At 31.9% G+C, this 19,071-nt stretch overlaps 1 protein-coding gene across 5 annotated transcripts in view; it reads left to right on the top strand.

Annotated features, from left to right (window-relative positions):
• Positions 1-19,071, top strand: part of LOC145296850 (mutS protein homolog 5-like) — a 1,881,756-nt gene that overhangs the window by 377,075 nt on the left and 1,485,610 nt on the right. For 4 of the 5 annotated variants that reach the window (XM_080142982.1, XM_080142984.1, XM_080142985.1 and 1 more), the window contains exon 3: positions 10,750-10,779. The exons of the other annotated variant lie outside the window; for it this stretch is intronic. The gene's annotated coding sequence lies outside the window, so the exon portion shown is untranslated. The remainder of the gene's footprint in view (positions 1-10,749; positions 10,780-19,071) is intronic. 5 annotated transcript variants of the gene reach the window in all.

Genomic DNA, 19,071 nt, shown 5'->3' with positions numbered 1-19,071 from the left:
TTATCATGGTGATGTAATTAAGTAAACGTACATATTCAAGATCAATTTAATTTTTAATAAAAGAAAGAGAGAGAGAGAGACAGCTGCATGTTATCAACGATAGTTCTTTATAAAATTGGTATATTCTTCACTTGGCACTAATCATATTCGTCCATTTCCTCAGTCAAACACATACAAAGAAAAAACTTCAGTTGTTTTTCTTCAATGTATGTGGCACAAAACACTTGTTTTGTATTGTTTATTAAATTGTTAGGTGAAAGTACGGACTAGTTAGAAAAACACCCTCTCCTTCACATGTTAAGAAATGGGTTTGTAACATCCTCTCCTTCACATGTTAAGAAATGTGTTTGTAACACCCTCTCCTTCACATGTTAAGAAATGGGTTTGTAACACCCTCTCCTTCTCATGTTAAGAAATGGGTTTGTAACACCCCCTCCTTCATATGTTAAGAAATGTGTTTGTAAAAAGTTTTCTGCATAAATACTATTGTTTTTTGTTTTAACATCATTATTTTATGTTTGTATTTGCTTTGTTCAAGTTAAAACTGTGATTGTTTACAAATGATTTATTTCCGGTTTGTGCTGACCGTGCTGCTTTACATTGAATGTCCAGAAAAAGTCCTTTCTGATTAATGTTTACCAGTTTTAAAATAAGCAAACAAACTTGGCTGTTTTTTTGTTTTTTTTTCAGAATAACAGAATATTTTTTAACTGGTAAACATTAATCAGAAAGGACTTTTTCATGGCATATGTGAAGCAGAATGATTCACACAAACCAGAATTTTTTAATAAGATTCGTTGATTTTTTTTTTTCATGGGAGAATTTGGGTTGTTATAAGATTCCTACTTTAACAACTTATCGATGGCGACTTGTTAAAAAAATTGTCCATTTACTGAGCCCATTTGAAGAAATCACCAAAGAAGAAAATCACAGAACTTCGACTATATCGATGATAATACCTACACTTTTAGCTTTGAGGTTATTTCTTTCAAAAACTGTCTAATCTAATTCTGATATTTCTGACTTTAATGGAATCTTTACGACTGTTGAGCAATTCAATGATTCAATGAAAACAAGATTTTCATCATATCTAAATGATAAAAGCGTGTGTTTACTTTTCTAGATCCAATATTCAAATGTAAATTTCGAAAGAATGAAATGAAAAACACAAGAATTGAATTCTACGTCTACTTTCTACTGATGATGATGAAGCAGAATCAGCAAGATACATTTCAAGTGTCAAGAAGATCAAAGTGAAATTAAAACTGTATCTCTTTCAAACTTGTTTGATGAATTAGTTTCAAATAAGCCTACAGTAACAAATCAAAACTTAGAGCAGATAGAAGTTGAGTTAAACCTGGAAACTGCAACTACAACAGAAATACAAGAATCACAATCTAAACTCAAAAGGAGTAAATCCCTTATGCTTAAATGCACAAAAGAACTTGACCATTATGTAGCTTTACAACTATTCGCAAGAGATGATGATCCATTTCAGTGGTGGAAGAAGATGCAGGAGATCTTACCACTGCTGAGTAAACTGGCTTCAAAATATTTAAGTGCACCACCTTCATCTGTGGAAAGTGAAATGCTCTTTAGTACAAGTGGTAATATGTATGGACCTATGAGAAACAGGCTGTGTCCTGAGAATGGATAAACTCTAATGTTTCTACATTACAACTTAAAAGTATTCAACTTTAAATATTGAAGAGACTATGGGAGCAGAGGAGGCAGGTAGTAAGGACAGAAGAAAGAGTAGAGCAACAGCAGGTGCAGAACTTCAGTTTATAGTAATTCGCTTAAAGAATTACAATTTGTACTTTGTAGTTAGTTTGTAATTTCTGTTTTTCATATCTAATTGTTTAATTATATTCAAGGAAGGAAAAAAGCCATAATAGTGGCCAGACACTTACTTAAATGTTAATTTAAATTGGCAGTTACTATGTTAATGTGTAAAAGCCATCTTATGAGTCACTTGGTAGTGAGTAAATGATTTAAATAGGAAAGAGAAAAGTAATTAATCGGCCGATTAATTAGCAAATTGGTCAATTACTGATTAATTGGCAAAGTGGCAGATTAGGTTAATTACCGATTACCTGCCAATTAGTACACCTCTAATTTTTACCACATTTCTATCGATGTAACCTTCAACCTTCAAGTGTATCTTGTTAGACTTGAGAATCTGCACACAATTTTGAACGGAACCCTTTATTTAATCCATGAGAGTAACATGCTGTTGTTCTGTCAACCATGACTGCATAAAAATCCTTAGTAATTCGCAATTGTATTTTGAATATCATCCGCGCTGAGGATTGAACCTTTACCGACAGAAGAATATAACTTACAATGAAATGTTATCGAGTGCTTTATTTGTTATGCTGCGAATCCTTGTAAATAACCCTAATGATATGAATTCCTCATCTCAAAAATTGAGAAACATTTTTTTATGATTATTATTTATCTATTCTAAAAACCAGACTATATTTTTCAGATATTTGTGCCCACCATCTAATTATTGGTATGACCTTTTTTACAAATAGGATAGACTAAAGATCAAATGCTAATCCCTTATCCAATTTGGCTCCTCTTCTCTCAAACTCCTTTTCCATCCAGAAAGAATAAAAAATATAGGTAAAAAAAGAACAGAAACCATCAACCTTAAAGCCTATTCATAAGGAATTGTTAAAATATTAAAGAAACAGAGGGTATATGTTTATGATGACTTTGGTAATGTTGGATGATTATGAAAGTCTTGCTGATAATCTTCTATCTATATATCTATAAAAACAGATGTGTGTGCCACAGACGATTTCTGATTGGTTAATCCAATAATCACATCTCCTAAAAAACTATGGTTCGTAGGCTCTTAACTTTACCATAAAATATTATGGCTTTATTTATTGTCCATCTTGGAAGGGTTTAATTTTTTCCTAATTTGCGATTTACAAATTACAAAAATACGAAACTTACAATCTAACAATCGAACCTCCGACATCACGGCCGCCATTATGAAACTAAACTAAAAAAAAAAAAAAAAAACGCACGTTCACTCGTGATCTTTTCATTTTGGGTTTGGGTACTTGTGCAGTTTTCCGTTGACATTAAAAAATGGAAATATTTAAAAAAAAAATATATTGTACGTACTCGTCATGGTATAAAGTTTTCCTACAGAAAAAATCACGTAATTTCATCAAGTAGTTATTTTTTTATAGCGAAAAAAGAAAAAAATCAACGCTACAAGCGAGTAATTATTAATTTCAGCCATCTTGATTCTTAACCAAACAGAAAGTTCAAGTAGGGGGATTTCCCTTTTTTTTTTGATAGCGAGGCCAAATTTTGCCAATTTGGCCCTTTTTTTTAAAGCAGTTTGGCCTTCAAAATTTCTGTTTGGCCTTTTTCTTCACCGATGAAATAAAAAAAGCAAATAAAAACAACGCAATAAAACTTTTAAAAATACGGCACACTTTTGTTGTTCTTGTTTGTTTTTTTTTTGGTAATTTTCCTTATTTTTTTTATTTTTTCAAGATAATACTATTAAATGGACACTATTAAGCCAAATTAGCCCCCCCCCCCCCAAAAAAATGCACAAAAATTCGAGATTTAAGGTTTTGACGAGATAATTTAGCGAATTGTCCGGACTATTGCGAAATAACCATCCATTAGTTTTTCCTGAAATTTTGCCACAAATTGTATTTCAATAGATAGATGTGCATAGTAACAACATTTTTTTGTGAAAATTCCCGTTGCGTCCCCAGATTTCATCGGTGAAGAAAAAAGCCAAACAGAAATTTAGAAGGCCAAACTGCTTTAAAAAAAGGCCAAATTTGCGAAATTTGGCCTCACTATATAAAAAAAGGGAAATCCCCCTACTTGAACTTTCTGTTTGGTTAAGAATCAAGATGGCTGAATTAATAATTACTCGCTTATAAGACTATCAATACACACAAAAAAATATAGATTTATTTTTGGGTAAAGTTCCCCCGGGTTTTCCTTTCATTTGAATAAATAATGGTCTTTTGTTATATATATGGCGTACTATTATCCTTATATATATGATGTTTATGTTATATATATATATATATATATATATATATATATATATAAAGTGATAGTGTCTGTGTGTGTCTGTGCGTCTGTGTGCATTTCCCTACGCTAAAACTCTGTCAATTTTAAGCCTACAGATTCGAAATTTGATATACAGGGTACTGAGATTTGGGAAAATCGATGTGATAGGTTTTCGACAGAAATTTGGCGATTAAGTGGTCAATATTCAACGATTTGACCTTTCAGAACTCTACCAAACTCCTCCTACAATTTTGGGTCTAAACAGTAAACACCTGATATTTTAGATATAGATTCCTTGGACATGGATCTCACTTATTAACTTTACTTAATCCCTAGACAATAAATGTTAATAGGTCATAATAGGGGTCAAAGTTTAAAAAAATTGACCGTTTTTTTTTCTCAGCATTAACCTCAAAACACCTGGGCAACGCCGGGCACCGATTGCTAGTGATGATATAAAAATGATTTTGCTTTATCTTGCATATCCTTGTTGAATGTATATGATGATGCTAATTTTACTAAGTATTGGTAATAAGGATGATTTTAAGTTGATGCAAAAAATTGTTTTGTCTATATTGAATTATAACTTGAGCTAGAAAACCTGCCCCATGAAAAGTTAATCATATTAGAATTCTTTAATAAGTGCAAGTGTTAGAATTCCAAAATATTATAAAAAATAAAATAAAATGCTATAGCGAAAATATTTTGAAAGAATTTATTGAACAAGAGGATTAGATGCGTTTGACTTTTATTTCTATGAGGTTATAAAGTGTTAGAAATTTTCTTGAGTTAATTATTTCTAACACTCTTTTTGTTTATAGAAAAGAACAATCTTTTGTAGCAGAACAACCTTCCGTTTTTTTAGATGAAGGCAATTAAAAACCAACAAGTTATTGCATCCAAAAACAAATTATATTCAATTATAATTACAAATACAATAAAAAGTAATACTTCTGTCAGTTTGAAGTTTGCTAGTTCCCAAAACGGGTTTTCTGGAGATGTTCTTTTTGTTGAAGAAATTAGGTAACAGAGGTGAGAAGTGTTTTCATTTCAGTAAATTCTTTTTAAGCTCCTCTGGTCCTTTTGGTAAATTCCTTTTTGAGCTCCTCTGATTTGAAGATTCTTTATTTTTAGTGTTTATAGCCTCTCCTCAAGTAATAGTGGGTGATTTGCATAAAATTACTCAGAATAAAAAAAAAAAAAAAAAAAAAAAAGTCTTAAGAATATTTCCAACGAAAGCACCTAACCGAAATCGGCAGATAAAGTTGGGATGAAGAGCCAGGGCACCTTTGAATACAATAGTTTTCTTAAGTTGAAATTTGTTCCATCTTTACAAGGTCGGTCCATTAGAAATTTCCAGGTTGTTGTCTGTTTCAGTCTTCTCTTTTCCATAGCACATTTCTGAAATGTGAAAGAAAAGAAACAAAATTATTTCAGTTATTATGATTTTCTAATGTAAATGGCTCCCCTCCCTTTCAAAGATAAACCTTGAAGATTATTTTAATGCTGATATAAATATTAAAAATTATATTTTTTTGTTTCTACTTTGTTGCTATGGTTAGAGAATGGGAGATCATAACACCAAACGTGTGTGCTTTTTAAAAAGTTATGCAATCTGTTCTTTTTTGTTTATTGACTTTCTTTAATTAACTGTGGAATTTTCACAGGGCCTGCAAGTAAATTATCGATTCTTAACCATGGCTACTATTTTCAAGACATTTTGGCTGTGATGCTCATCGACCTTCTTCGGGCAACATTTTGTTCGAAAATTCCAGAAGATGACTAACTGTGAAAAAAAAAAAAAAGCACATGAGAAAAGCTGGTGAATACAACAGCAGAAATATTTAAAATTACAGCTTCTCTTTCTCTCTCTCTCTCTCTCTCTCTCTCTCTCTCTCTCTCTCTCTCTCTCTCTCTCCTTCTGACTCCCCTCTCGATCCTTTTCTTTTTCTCAATCTTTCTCTCTCTCTTTCTTTCTCTCGATCCTTCTCTCTCTCTTTCTCTTAATCCTTTCTATCTCTATATATTCTATGTCTCTCTCTCTCTCTCTCTCTCTCTCTCTCTCTCTATATATATATATATATATATATATATATATATACACATAATATTTATCTTTATATATATATATATATCTTTCTCTCGTTTTATATATATATATATACACACACATATATATATATATATTTCTCACTTTCTCGATCACATACCATTATCTCACACTCAGTAACGTGTTATATATAACGACTATTTTGACTCTCTCTAAACATTACAAATGAACGCCACCTAAAACATGAGACAAATATTAATTCCCTATGTCATTTAGTGAAAGGAACAGTGGTAGGTCAATTTAAGTCATAAGTATTTTATTGACTCTGGCAAACTGCATGTATATGAACGTTTCCTTATTCTTTCTGTCATTAGTGAAAAAAGAATTAATCTTCTTTCTGCATTACCCTCTTCCACTCTACAGCATTATCATAATAAACCAACACTGCCACCGTCGCCACTATGGAAACCATTTTTATGTTTTATGTTATGATATGTTTTGCATACATAGTTTGATCATAAGAATATTCAGATCATCTTTTTGGTTTGAAAGAAATTTCAATTTTTTATGGAATACTTTTGAATATGATTAATGAACATTTCTGCTTCTTTAAAGAACACGACTTTTTTGTTTAATATGTTTTTCCAGAAATTTCTTTTTGTTTTACTTGAGGGGGAACACTTGAGGATAAGGGTTAATGCCTGTTGAGTAAATGCTGAAATAATACTGTGATGATCAGTAATGATAGAATTTGGGTAGGGTTTGATTATTTAAGATGACAGATCAGTAAGAACTTATTTACATTAGACTTGAAAATTACCATGTTATAGTCAGCGGGGAGACAGCCCCATGGTATTGTGTTCCACAGACGGACAGTTTTAGGAAAGAAATTTAGCTCATAGAATTTACATTTAGTTTAAGGCAGAGATAGAGAGTAAGGCAAATTATTGACAGTTGTTGTAGTTAGATGAGTGTTTGTTGTGAATGTTTGTAGAACCATAGATTGAAGCTCAGTTGAAAATGAAGATAGAGTAAAGATAGACCGCAACGTCCATTCTGTTATTAGCTATGGTGGCATAAAGTGACTTTTTCCAATAAACTTTATCATTTACTTTAGTTTCGATGTGCTATTACTAGAAGTGATTTTTGATTGTTGTTCTAAGTCTTTCTTAGTATTTCTTTTCTCTACTTAGCTTCAGCTGATATGTGTGTACATCTACTTATTGAACCAGAGCTTAGTTCAACATGTCCTTACCATCATAGGCGATTACAATACAGAGCTGATTCCAGTCTGGCCAACTTCGTCAAAGCACACATTATAAATCCACCAAACCCTAACCATGTCAACCCTCAAAAAGATAAACCAATCACTCGCACTTAGCATCTTTGTTTCAAAATCAACAACCAGGTTTGTCTGGCGTTATATAACTCTTGATCAGTCGTTTGGATACGTTTGCCTCTCGTTCTTGTGGATCAAGGTTTAATCTATTGTATAAATGTTTTTCTTCTGAGTACGTGGAGAACAATGCCTTCTTGTTACTTAAAATATACTTAGCTTAAATATGGATGGATCCATTTTCCTTCACGATGAGTTGCTTCTATCAAGATCATCTCAACAGAAGTATAAAATCTATATTTAGCAAGATTTTACACTTTACAGTTTGATCACTAACATTTAAACTGAAATTAAAAACGCTCGTCATTATCGAGTGGTATAGTGATGGAATAAGGAAGTTGAGAAATGTATCCAAGAAAACTGGAAAGAATGGATTGATTTGAGAAAAAGTTTAGAAGGTAAGAATGTGTATTTGATAGCAAAGAAGGCAGCAAAATAGCAATATATAATAGTCAAGAAGAAAACTAAGCCTAGATATCCTAAGAAGAAATGATCCAAAGAATGAAGTATTCAAGATAGCTAAATAGATGGTAAAGAGAAATATGGATATTAATGAAAAGAAGTGCATTCAGAAATGACAATGGAATGTTACCAACAAATAAACACTCCATAATACATAATTAAAACAATCATATATCAACCGATATGTGAACCCTTAGCAATTATAACTAACCTTTTGCATTTCTTCATTGCAATTGTTCCGTTTTTTTTTTTTATTACTTCTTCACTCAAAGCAAGGTTCATTGCCACTGGTATGTAGGGGCTACTATAAATGAGGGCCCTAGATTAATAGTGCCATCTTTATTGGGAAATTGTGCAGCAAGATGTTTGTTTACATTAGATCTAAAATTTTGCATGTTTAGTACAATTAGGAAAACAGGGAGCAAGAGGGGAATACCAAGTGTAAATATTTGGAGGAAAGAAGCTATTGGAGTAGAAACCTTTCTGGCATCTGGAGTTCTTTACATTGAAGTAATGGGATTTTTTGAGAGGGCATGAATGCAACAAATTTGGAGCATATTTCATTGAAGTATTTGTAGTACAAGCACAGTGATGCAGTATTGCAGAGATAGGACTGGGTCTGGAGCTTCGAGAGAGAGAGTGAGGAGGATCAAGAGATGGATAGAGAGGGCCATCTTAGATTAGAGGTTCTTTTTCGGACCCTGTATAAGAGAAAGAGACTAGTTGTTTGTGCACCAGCTCAGATATGGAGAAGAAAACGTGGACCAGCAGTCTTGTAACTCTTGTTTCCTTTATGTTGTCCTTTAGTACTCACATTCCATGAGCGCTGTTTTCTGGGCCAAAAACTATTCATGTAACACTTACTGTCGGCTATTTTTTTTTTTTTTTTTTTTTTTTTTTTTAGCTTGAAATGGTATTTAAAAAAAATTGTTTTAGTATATTTTATCAAATGGCTTCTGGAGCGATTTTCATAAAAAATACTCCATGCACGGATGAATAAAAACTTTATAGAAATATAGGATACTGGTAGAGAGAGTCGAAATTCTTTGCAGCAGACTTGACAGTATCTTCTATGCATTTGTTACAATTCATGTTGCCTGTGAATGTTAGGTCAAAGAGTGTAAATGTTAGATATTTCCATAGCAATTATTGGTTGGAAAAGTTTATAATTGTTAAAAGAAAGGAGCTTTGCCTTAGTAGCATTAAATGCAACCATCCATTTTTTGCCCCCGTTTCACTACAGACTAGAGGTCATTTCCTAAAAATTCAGCCATTACCTTGGATATGTGTGCATCCATTTTACCTACATATCAAGAACAGAGCATGATCTCATCAGCAAATATACCAATCTTACATCAGAGAGGTCGTTTATGAAAATCAGGGAAATGTTTAAGGATTGACCCCTGAGGCACACCCACGTTTATGAAAATCAGGGGAATAAATGTTTAAGGATTGACCCCTGAGGCACACCCACCTTAATGTCATGTTTAGATGCATGATTATCAAGAATGACCTGGAGATTTTTTAATCTAAAAAGCATATGACTATATTTAATCTGTCCAGTAATAATGTACAAATTATTTTTTCTGAGGAAAACCTCCATGCCTTTGAATATATCAAGTACTACCACCATGGCTTCACCTTTATTATCCAGTGTGTGAAGTATGCGTTCATAGATTACTGTCAGGATATCTGCAATTTGCCAAAATCCATTCCGTCGGTTAGAAAGAATTTTAGCATTTATAAGTTGGTGAACTATTTGGATTGATTAAAACTTTAAAGATTTTAGCAAAGAACAGGAGAGGACAGATGAGGCGATGTATTTGTAGCTCGGTTCTTTTACGAGAATTCTTGAACATAGATGCAATAGAGACAATTTTTCAGCTATCAGGGAAGCAAGATTCAAGCAAGGAACTACTATAGTAGGCATGCATACTTTGGAATAACGATGTTTTATGATATCCAGAACATAAGGCGTGATGAGCAGATCAAGTATAACTTCTGTTTGTAATATGAAATTAGGGAGGGGGTGATTTGTGGAGTTAATGGCAAACTGCTGAAAAAGTTGTTAGCTTGCTTTACTTGTTATCACTTGCCAATTAAATTTCTATTCACTACTTGGAATCGTCAAAACAAACTGATAAGGAAAAAATAAAACTAATTGCTAAGAAAAAGAGGACAAAACTAATCTTTGCTCATAGAAAATCATTTGCATACATCACTATTTTTTTCTTTATCAGTTATTTTTAAGATTACGCCTTCTCTTTGCTTATGGAATTAAATTTGCAGACATAAGCTTTCATACCACAAAGCGAGTTGGACATATGTGCTTTTACTTTTCTCATATAAAATAAATGGTTTCACTGGTTTTTGGTTGAATGATGCAATCTTTTATCATTAATGCTAACATTTTGAATTTAGATTAAAATTAAAAATTACATTAGCAAAATAAGTAAAGAATAAAGTCTTGTAGATTTTAATTTTGCCTACATGTTTACATAGAATTTTACTAATCTATATAATATAAAGGGCAAACGCCTCTGCGTATGTTTGTATTTCTTGCTAAATCTTGAAAAAATACTCAATAAGCCTTCACAAAGCTAAGTATTTTTTTAATTGGTGTAATACTGGGGAAAATACCTAAAATTTAGAAAAAAAAGATTCATTCTTTGGATGTCAAATGTCTATTTATATCATTTAATATTATCAAGAAATAAACACTATTTTTAATGTTATTAGCTAAAGGAAAGTAATTTTGATTTTTTTTTTTTTTCAGTTATTTTCCTTGCATCGACTTCAGTTTTATGTAAGTATATGTCCACAGAGAGGAATGTGCTGAGCGAAAAAGAAAGTCTTGTGGAAGGAGGAGTAAAAGATACAGAGATAGAATGTATGTGACATTTTTGCCCCAGTCAATGATGTGTACCTCTGCTAGTTAAATCTAAAAAGCAACTGAAATTTGTTTGGTTATTTCTTATCTTTTTGAATTGTTAACACGAAAACAAATATCTGAACATCTATTGTTTGCTCTCTTTATTATATTGAGTGAAAACTAGACAATGTTCACACACGCACACACACTCTCTCTTTTATTCCTAATGTCTCTTACCCTCTCTCCTTCTTTTCTCAAATTATATCTTTCTCCCATATTATAGTTACTAGTAATGAAAAGCTATTGAATCCAGGGGAAATGTTATTTCTCAATGTCAAATAGACCAAAATTGCATTTAGCTGAAACTGATTTCCCCAAGAAAAATGCTTGCAGGCTCCTAATTGTCTGCTGAGGGTCTGCCAATGTAAACATCAGCCAATAATGTCAACATCCTGCACTTATGTATACTTTACTTATTATACCATTGTCTTTTTTTCTCCTCCTCCACCTCTGTTTCCAGCATTGAAAACTTTAGGTGGGAATTTTTTGTCTTTCTCTTGCCGCCTTCCTGGATAGGATGGGAGTGGGGTCTTTAAACTGATCAGAATTACCCAAACACCTTTTATTGTTCAACTATTGCCACATTGGCAAAAGACAGGGTGGCTCCATCTTTTGACATTCCAAAGTTGGTTTATTCTCTTGTTTCATGAGATTTCGGAACTGAAATCTGGTTTGTGTGACATTCATCAAGTTCTTCATAAAAGGCATAGATTTCAAATATTTTTTCTTTTTCTTTTTTTCCCCTATATTCTGATATAAGCTTTGTGTATATTGTGTCAGTATTTACAAAATAAGTAAAAAATAAAGTAACTATATGAGAAAAAATGTATTGTTCAAGTGAATTAATCTGATTGAGACTTTGCGATACTGCTTTTCTATGCTAGATGCATAAGTTTTCTATTTCATTTAATGTGAATGATTATCGTGGCGCAATACAAAGAAAATATTTACTTTTAGACAAAAAGTGAACTTCTTGTTTTCTACGTTTCTGAATTATTTTTAGATAAGTATTATTTGGATTATTTAGACTACTGTTCTCACCTTGATTGTTATTTTCTTCCAATCTCTGGCTAGATCTTTATCTCTTTTTCTCTCAAATTTATTCTTATTACTTCGTCTCATATTTTTCTTTTTGCTAACTGACCTTTATACTTCAACTGGTCTATATATATATATATTAATCTAAGCTTTCATGTATTCTTTCAATATCAACAGTCTCCTATTCTGCACATATCTCCCTATACTGTCCAGATTTAATATTCCTTTAAGGTCATCAGATCTAACTTTAACTTTCAGGACGAAATATAGAATAAGGACCCCAAAGGGAACACGTGTATTGGCAATCAACTAGTGTCGATTGAAATGTGTCCCATTTGAGTATATCTGTTTCTAGGGTCCTTATTCCATACTTTGTCCGATTTTCATTATGTATCCATCATATTATTCTCATATTATTTATCTCCATGCAATGTACGTCTTCAACCCTCACTGGTTAGTACATAATCTCACTGCATACATGTGCCTCATCGACTCTTCGCTTGGTGACGGTGCTAACACTCTTTTGCTTAGTAATCACAGTAGTTCTCTGAACTTATTCTATCAATTCTAACTAATGCAATCACACTAGCTCCTCCTTATGGCTTTTTCTAATTGTATCACCAAGGTAACAAAACTTCTGAATATTCTTTCTGATGGCTTTCCAACAATGCAATCACTAATCATCACTTTCGTTTTGGTAACATTTATTCTCAGACCTTTATTTTTCATAGCATTTTTACAAGTTTTTAACTTGTGTAGACCATTCACTGTTTCGAAAGTATGCAGTAAATCACCATCCAAAAGTACCTCTTCGGGACAACCTGTACGAAAATTCTAAGACATAAATAAAAAGCAACTGACTCTGAACAGACGCTTTACAACCAAATCTATCATTAAATGTTCTTTTAATTCTAATACGAATTTGAACATTTTTCTACATTGCTTGAACCACCTTCATCAACCATCACTTGTTTGCCTCCAACTTATGCAAAGTCACGAGATAATATTTTTTGACACTCTGTCAAAAGCTTTTTTTCATATCAACAAGAAGAAAATATAAGTTTCTTAAATTCTTGCATTTATTCCTGGATAAATTTGGCATCAGTGATACGTCATCTAGATATAAAACCAAACTAACATGCATTTCATTTGTGTTTATCTGACTTATTTGCTGCTCAATTATATAATATATACACTAGAAGATGTACCTGGCGTTGCTCAATATTAAACATAAAGTTAAATTCCTTAAAAAAAATTAAGTCAAAAAACGGAAAGAAACTGAGATATGTGCATGCAAATATAATGGTTTTTCTAATCAGTTCACTTCTTGTAAGTAAAAAAAAAAAAAATACTAAGCTGAGATCAAAACCAAACTCTAAAGACAGTGAGTTAAGTATGGTAACAATTAGGCCATCTTGGCACGATCTTTAAAATATGTTTTCAAACATACTTACTCTTAGCACAAGTAATCTGTCGTGTGAATCATTCGTGTATGCACATTCATTAAACACTTGATAAACAGATATAAATCTGATAACCCCCCTCACCACCACGTACTAATCATTCAATTTTGACCTCTTAGTAACCTTTTTTTTTTCCTGATAAAAACCGAATTAAAAGTTTTCCATGGTCTGAATATCCTATATACCAAATTTCAAGTCTGTAGATCAAAAATTTGTTGAATATATAGGTTGAGAATTGTTCTCACACACACACCCACGCATTCTCATTTTTATAGACATTGGTCATAGCCTGATTGTAAAATAAATATAAATATTTTGATTAATGCAGAATTTTTATTATAAACAAAAATATCGTAGGTATTAAGCGTAACGTTAAATTCTTAAAAAAAAAAAAAATGAAGTACAACAAACGACGGAAAGAAATTGAGACATGTGCATGCAGGTATTATGTTTTTTCTTAAGTCACATCTTGTAAGTAAAAAAAAATACTCTATCTGAGATTTAAATCTAAATACAGTGAGTCAAGTATGATAACCATTAGGCCAGCAGGACACGAACTTTAAAAAGTGTTTTCAAACCTTATTCTTAACATAAGTAAGCTGTCATGTGAACATTCATGTATACACATTCATGAAACAGTTGACAGACAGATACAAATCTGATGACTCCCACATACCAATTTTTTTTCAATTTGGACCCTTTAGCAGTCCTTTTTTACCTGATGAAAATCAAGTAAAATGCGTTCCACGTGTCTGAATACCCTATATACCAAATTTCAAGTTTGTAGATAAAAAATTCATTGAGTATATAAGTTGAGAATTGTCCACACACACATTCTCACTTTTATAGATACATAGATATATATGTGTGTCATTTAAAAAATTGTTGTTTTTTTAACTCAAAAAGTTGAAGAGCTGCGAAAGCTAGAATGGTACCTTTTAAAACGAGTGTGCTCCAGAATTTATTTTTTTTTACATAGTCACCACGATTCTCAATGCACTTTTGCCAGGAATCCAGTGACACTTCTCGGCTTCTGACACACATCTATGACAGGGGTTGCTTTCTTAGCGTCTAACACCGTTAATATCTTCAACACAGAGATGAAACTTTCAGGCCATTAATGCTTAAATTCAGTCATCATAACAATGCAATTCGCAATCCCCAATCCCTTCTGATCCATTCGGCCGGAATAATAAAATAGGAGACATTACTTTTAGAATGCGCACATATATTCCAATTACGATCTTGCAAACCGTTTCTATTACTAAATTTTAATTGCATTATATTATTAAAAATATAAATAAAAAAAATTACATATTAGGTGCAAGATGGTAACATATTAACCTATTAGTAGTGTTACCATTAGTATTACTGCCCTACTTAAAAAAATATTGAATACCTTCTCAAAGAAAAATAAAAAATTCTACCTCCTACCTACTTATTCAATGTCTATGTATGTGTGTATATATATATATATATATATATATATATATATATAATGAAACATTTCTAAATTAGATAATGTTATATTTACCAGGTCCTGCCAATTTTATTTTTAAGCATTTAAACCAAAGGCCTAAATCACTGAAAATTCATGGGAGAAAATTTTGTCGCTAAACTTATGTTTTCTCCAGTGAACTTTCAATTATTTAGGTCACAGGTGAAACATAATGATTATATATAAATAATGTATGTAGAAACAAAAACAAATTGAATCTTCAATATAACAGCATCTATTTTAGGAGTGTACCATTGTAATAGAAAAATCTATATATATTTAATTTGATTTTAATGAATGTTGATATAGGTGAACATTGGCTAATATCTCAGGAACAATAACGGCTTATTTTGCATTTGCAAGAAAAGAAGAAATAGGTTAAATTATTTTTTTCTCTATTAAAATCTTCAGAAATTTTCAGCAGTCCCACATATTACAAAATGACATTTTGCATTTTCCTGTTAACTATCTTAGTTACCTATTTATAATAAAAATCAGTTTTTGAATTATAATTTTAGCCCTATGTAGGCCTATAGTTTTTATTTCTTTATTAATGTGTTAATTTAACTTATTAATTATTCCAAATTAAAGTTTATTCTGTGTCTACACTTAGTTCTTATTGTATTTCTAGGATTTATTAATTTGCTGACTTATTTGAAATTAAAGATATGTAGTTTCTTATTCAAACATAATTTACATGACTCATAAATATATGCATGTTCCAGCTCACCTTAAAATATTCCATTCTAATATAGGTGAACTCTTGATTTAAGTTCTCTCTATCTCTCTCTCTCTCTCTACATACATATATATATATATATATATATATATATATATATATATATATATGTTTAAAGAAAAAATAGAAAAAAACGGATGAAATTATTAAAAAATCAACGTTTCGTCCTTGTTTCAGAGGACATCTTCAGGATAATTGAAATAAAAATGTGAGAAAAGAAAAAGTCATAGATCGTGCGAAAAAAGACAGTTTTTAAATCCTACGCACACATATTCGTCCTTCCCGACAAGGACGAAACGTTGATTTTTTAATAATTTCATTCGTTTTTTTCTATTTTTTCTTTAAACATAATGTCAACCACCGCTGGTATATTTTTTCATTCCTTATACATATATATATATATATATATAAACTAGCTAGGGTGTCCGGCATTGCCCGAGTGTTTGAAGGTGTGTGTTGTGCAAAAGAACAAAAAAAGTGGAAGTAGGAAGGCAGGCTCAAACCCGTACCGCGAAGGAGGAAAAGAATGGGGGGAAAAACCTGATGTCTTTGCTGTTACGACCACTGCCAAACCGGAAGTGACGTAGGTTTAAATTAAGGCTAGACAATCGAAAAGAGAGGATGACTTTCGAAAATATCGGTGAAAAAAGTGACTGTTAAAAAGTGCCCAGTGAAAAGTGTCGTCTGAAGGGTCGAGCTTAAAAACAATATTGATCTTGTAAAAATCCGTTACCTTTATCGAAAATTTTAGACAGACATGCAAACCTACATGCATTTATATATTGGTAGCTCAAATTTTCGACCCAAACCGATTAAAAAGGTTGCCCTATCTCTGAATACCCTTTATGTAAAATTTCAAATGCTTAGACTAGAAATTGTCTGAGTAATTTGGTAGAGACCGCAGCGGTCAAATTTTTTTAAACTTTGACCCCTATTATGACCCCTTAACATTTATTTTAGGCTCAAATCAAGTTATTAAGTTAGATCCATGTTCAACGAACCTATATCTAAAATTTCAATTGTTTATACCCAAAATTGGCAGAGGAGTTTGGTAGAGTTCTCAAAGGTCAAATCGTTGAACTTTGTAATCTGTTTTCGGACAGAAATTTGGCTGTTAAAGGGTCAAAGATTTTCCCAAATCTCAGTGCCCTGTATATCAAATTTCTAGTCTGTAGACTGAAAATTGACAGTTATTGCATAGGGAAATGTACACAGACAGACACACAGACACGTTCACTTTTATATATATATTACCGTTTTATCTGCTTAGTTACACGTTTCAATTATATATATATATTGTTATGGGCTGGGAGAAGCTAAGTTTCGATAATCACCCCTTGTTAGAATCTTCAACTCCAAAATGGCACTTCAGCCTTATGTTCTCGTAACACAATAAAAATCAAAGAAAAAGAGTTAAAGCGTATCGGGTGCAGATTCGTGCACTGGAATGTCACATTGTCTGAGATTCATGAATAACTCATTTAACCTTGGACAATTCAAATGCAAAGCAAGAATGACAACACGTGGATAAAATATCATAAGGGTTTTATTAACCATGTAAATGAAATTTTATGTAACACTTCAATGGGTTGGCGTGAGGTCGAACAAACGAGAAATTAAGCAAAAAAAAAAAAAAATGAAATCAAACCAAAGAAAAAAGGCATAAAAGAAATAACATGAATGTTTCTCTGGAATAGCAGTCCCCCCCAAAATGTATAAATATGGAGGCGGGGTTGGATTTGGAGCTGGGGTATTAGAAATGGGGTACTTAACAGAATATACGTACAGAATATATCGCATGGTCAGCGTAACTTTTTTTCCTTGTTGCTTATTTTTTTATATTATTTTTAAAAGTCCATGAACGCAGATATATTTCCTTCTACAGGTCCTTTCAAATTCGTCTCGACGACCCGAAACTTGTATGCGCTGTGCACTATTTTACATTGTTCCATGCGGACATCATTTCTGCGCCAATTTATTTTTTTCTGGCGGTTGAATATTAAGTTTCTTCTCATGGAGGTTTGAGTTAGATAGCAAAAGAAAGTTCTTCAGTTTATCCTCCGAACTTTATGGAGATGATTCGTCCGTCATATTTGGTCACTGGTTCCTCCATTGCTTTTTGGCATAACGGTGCGAGGGATTTTTTCATCCGCTCTCCTCATGGTGTCGGCCCAAAAAGGCCGGTTTTTGTTTTTATTTTTCGTTTCTCCCGCTTAGAGATTTTTCTTCTCTCCCTCATTTCTTTTCTCATTGCTGCTACTGCTTCCTGTCGCCTCTGGTTTTACACAGTGAGAGAGAGAGGGGTGAACGAAGGGGAAGAAAAAGGCAGGGTATTAAAGGTGGTGATAGTTCTCGTTGCTAGCGCTGTTGTGTGCGAGGAAAAACGGCTTGGTAGGGGTCTACGTTTGATTTGGAAAAGGAGGAAGGAGGGTTGCTTCTCGCAGATATTTATTCATTTATTACTCTTTTCTTTTGTTTCTTTTCCCCTCTCCACCTATATCGTTACAATATATATATATATATATATATATATATATATATATATATATATTCGTATTCCTGTCTGTTTGTTCACAATTTGATTAATATATACCAAACCTGTCTTACTTTAATCTTTCATTTATTTCTATATATAGTTATATACTTGCAAAAATATACAATTAAGTGATCACCTTATTTGCATATGACATTAAGAAAAATCGATTTTACTAAATAGCGGTATCTTAGTTAATGTTTTTAGCGAGAGAATTATTTTAAGTATTCTATTTAAAATTGTTATTTAATAAATTTTAAACAACAATTATATTAATATATTTAATTTAATTTATTTTGGAGTTAATATTTCCAACAGCGACATTTTTTTATAACGTTTTTAGAGTTATTTGCCCCTAGATGCTATCCATAAAAAAAGAAACAAACGTTCAAATATCATTTGGTAATTTCATTATGTTTCTAGCTGGAAAAATAATTCCGTGTAGATAGAAAAATGTTTAGCTTTTATTTATTTTTTTTCTTTAAATATCCCCCCCCTCCCAAATACTTTTGAAAAAAAAACTGCAAAGATTTCATTTGTTTTAAGGAATAAAATAAAAATTTTATTCCTTAAAATGAGTGTCGTTTAATACCTAAAAAAAATGAAATCTACTGTCACCCCCTAAATTCCACAATTTACACTTTTTTCTTTTTTCGCGTTAATTTCGTTGATTACAAACTTAATTTTCTAATTAAAAAGGTAACTATATGACCTGACCCAGCAGTGTTTAACCCCTAAAAAAATTGAGATCTATTGTTTTTTCAGCCTAATACATTTAAACAGCCTTTATAAATATTATGAGAGAAGAAATTTTGAAAAAATAAAATGACATGTTAGAGTGGGGAATCACTTTTCTAGCACCCACTTTTTGGCCACCAACCATTCAACGAGGCAT

This window comes from Euprymna scolopes, chromosome 17 (assembly GCF_053919585.1).
Source record: "Euprymna scolopes isolate OS-2025 chromosome 17, ASM5391958v1, whole genome shotgun sequence".
Classification (NCBI taxonomy): Eukaryota; Metazoa; Mollusca; class Cephalopoda; order Sepiida; family Sepiolidae; genus Euprymna; species Euprymna scolopes.
The sequence above is the reverse complement of the archived record's forward strand: the minus strand, read 5'-3'. Positions and strand labels throughout refer to the sequence as shown.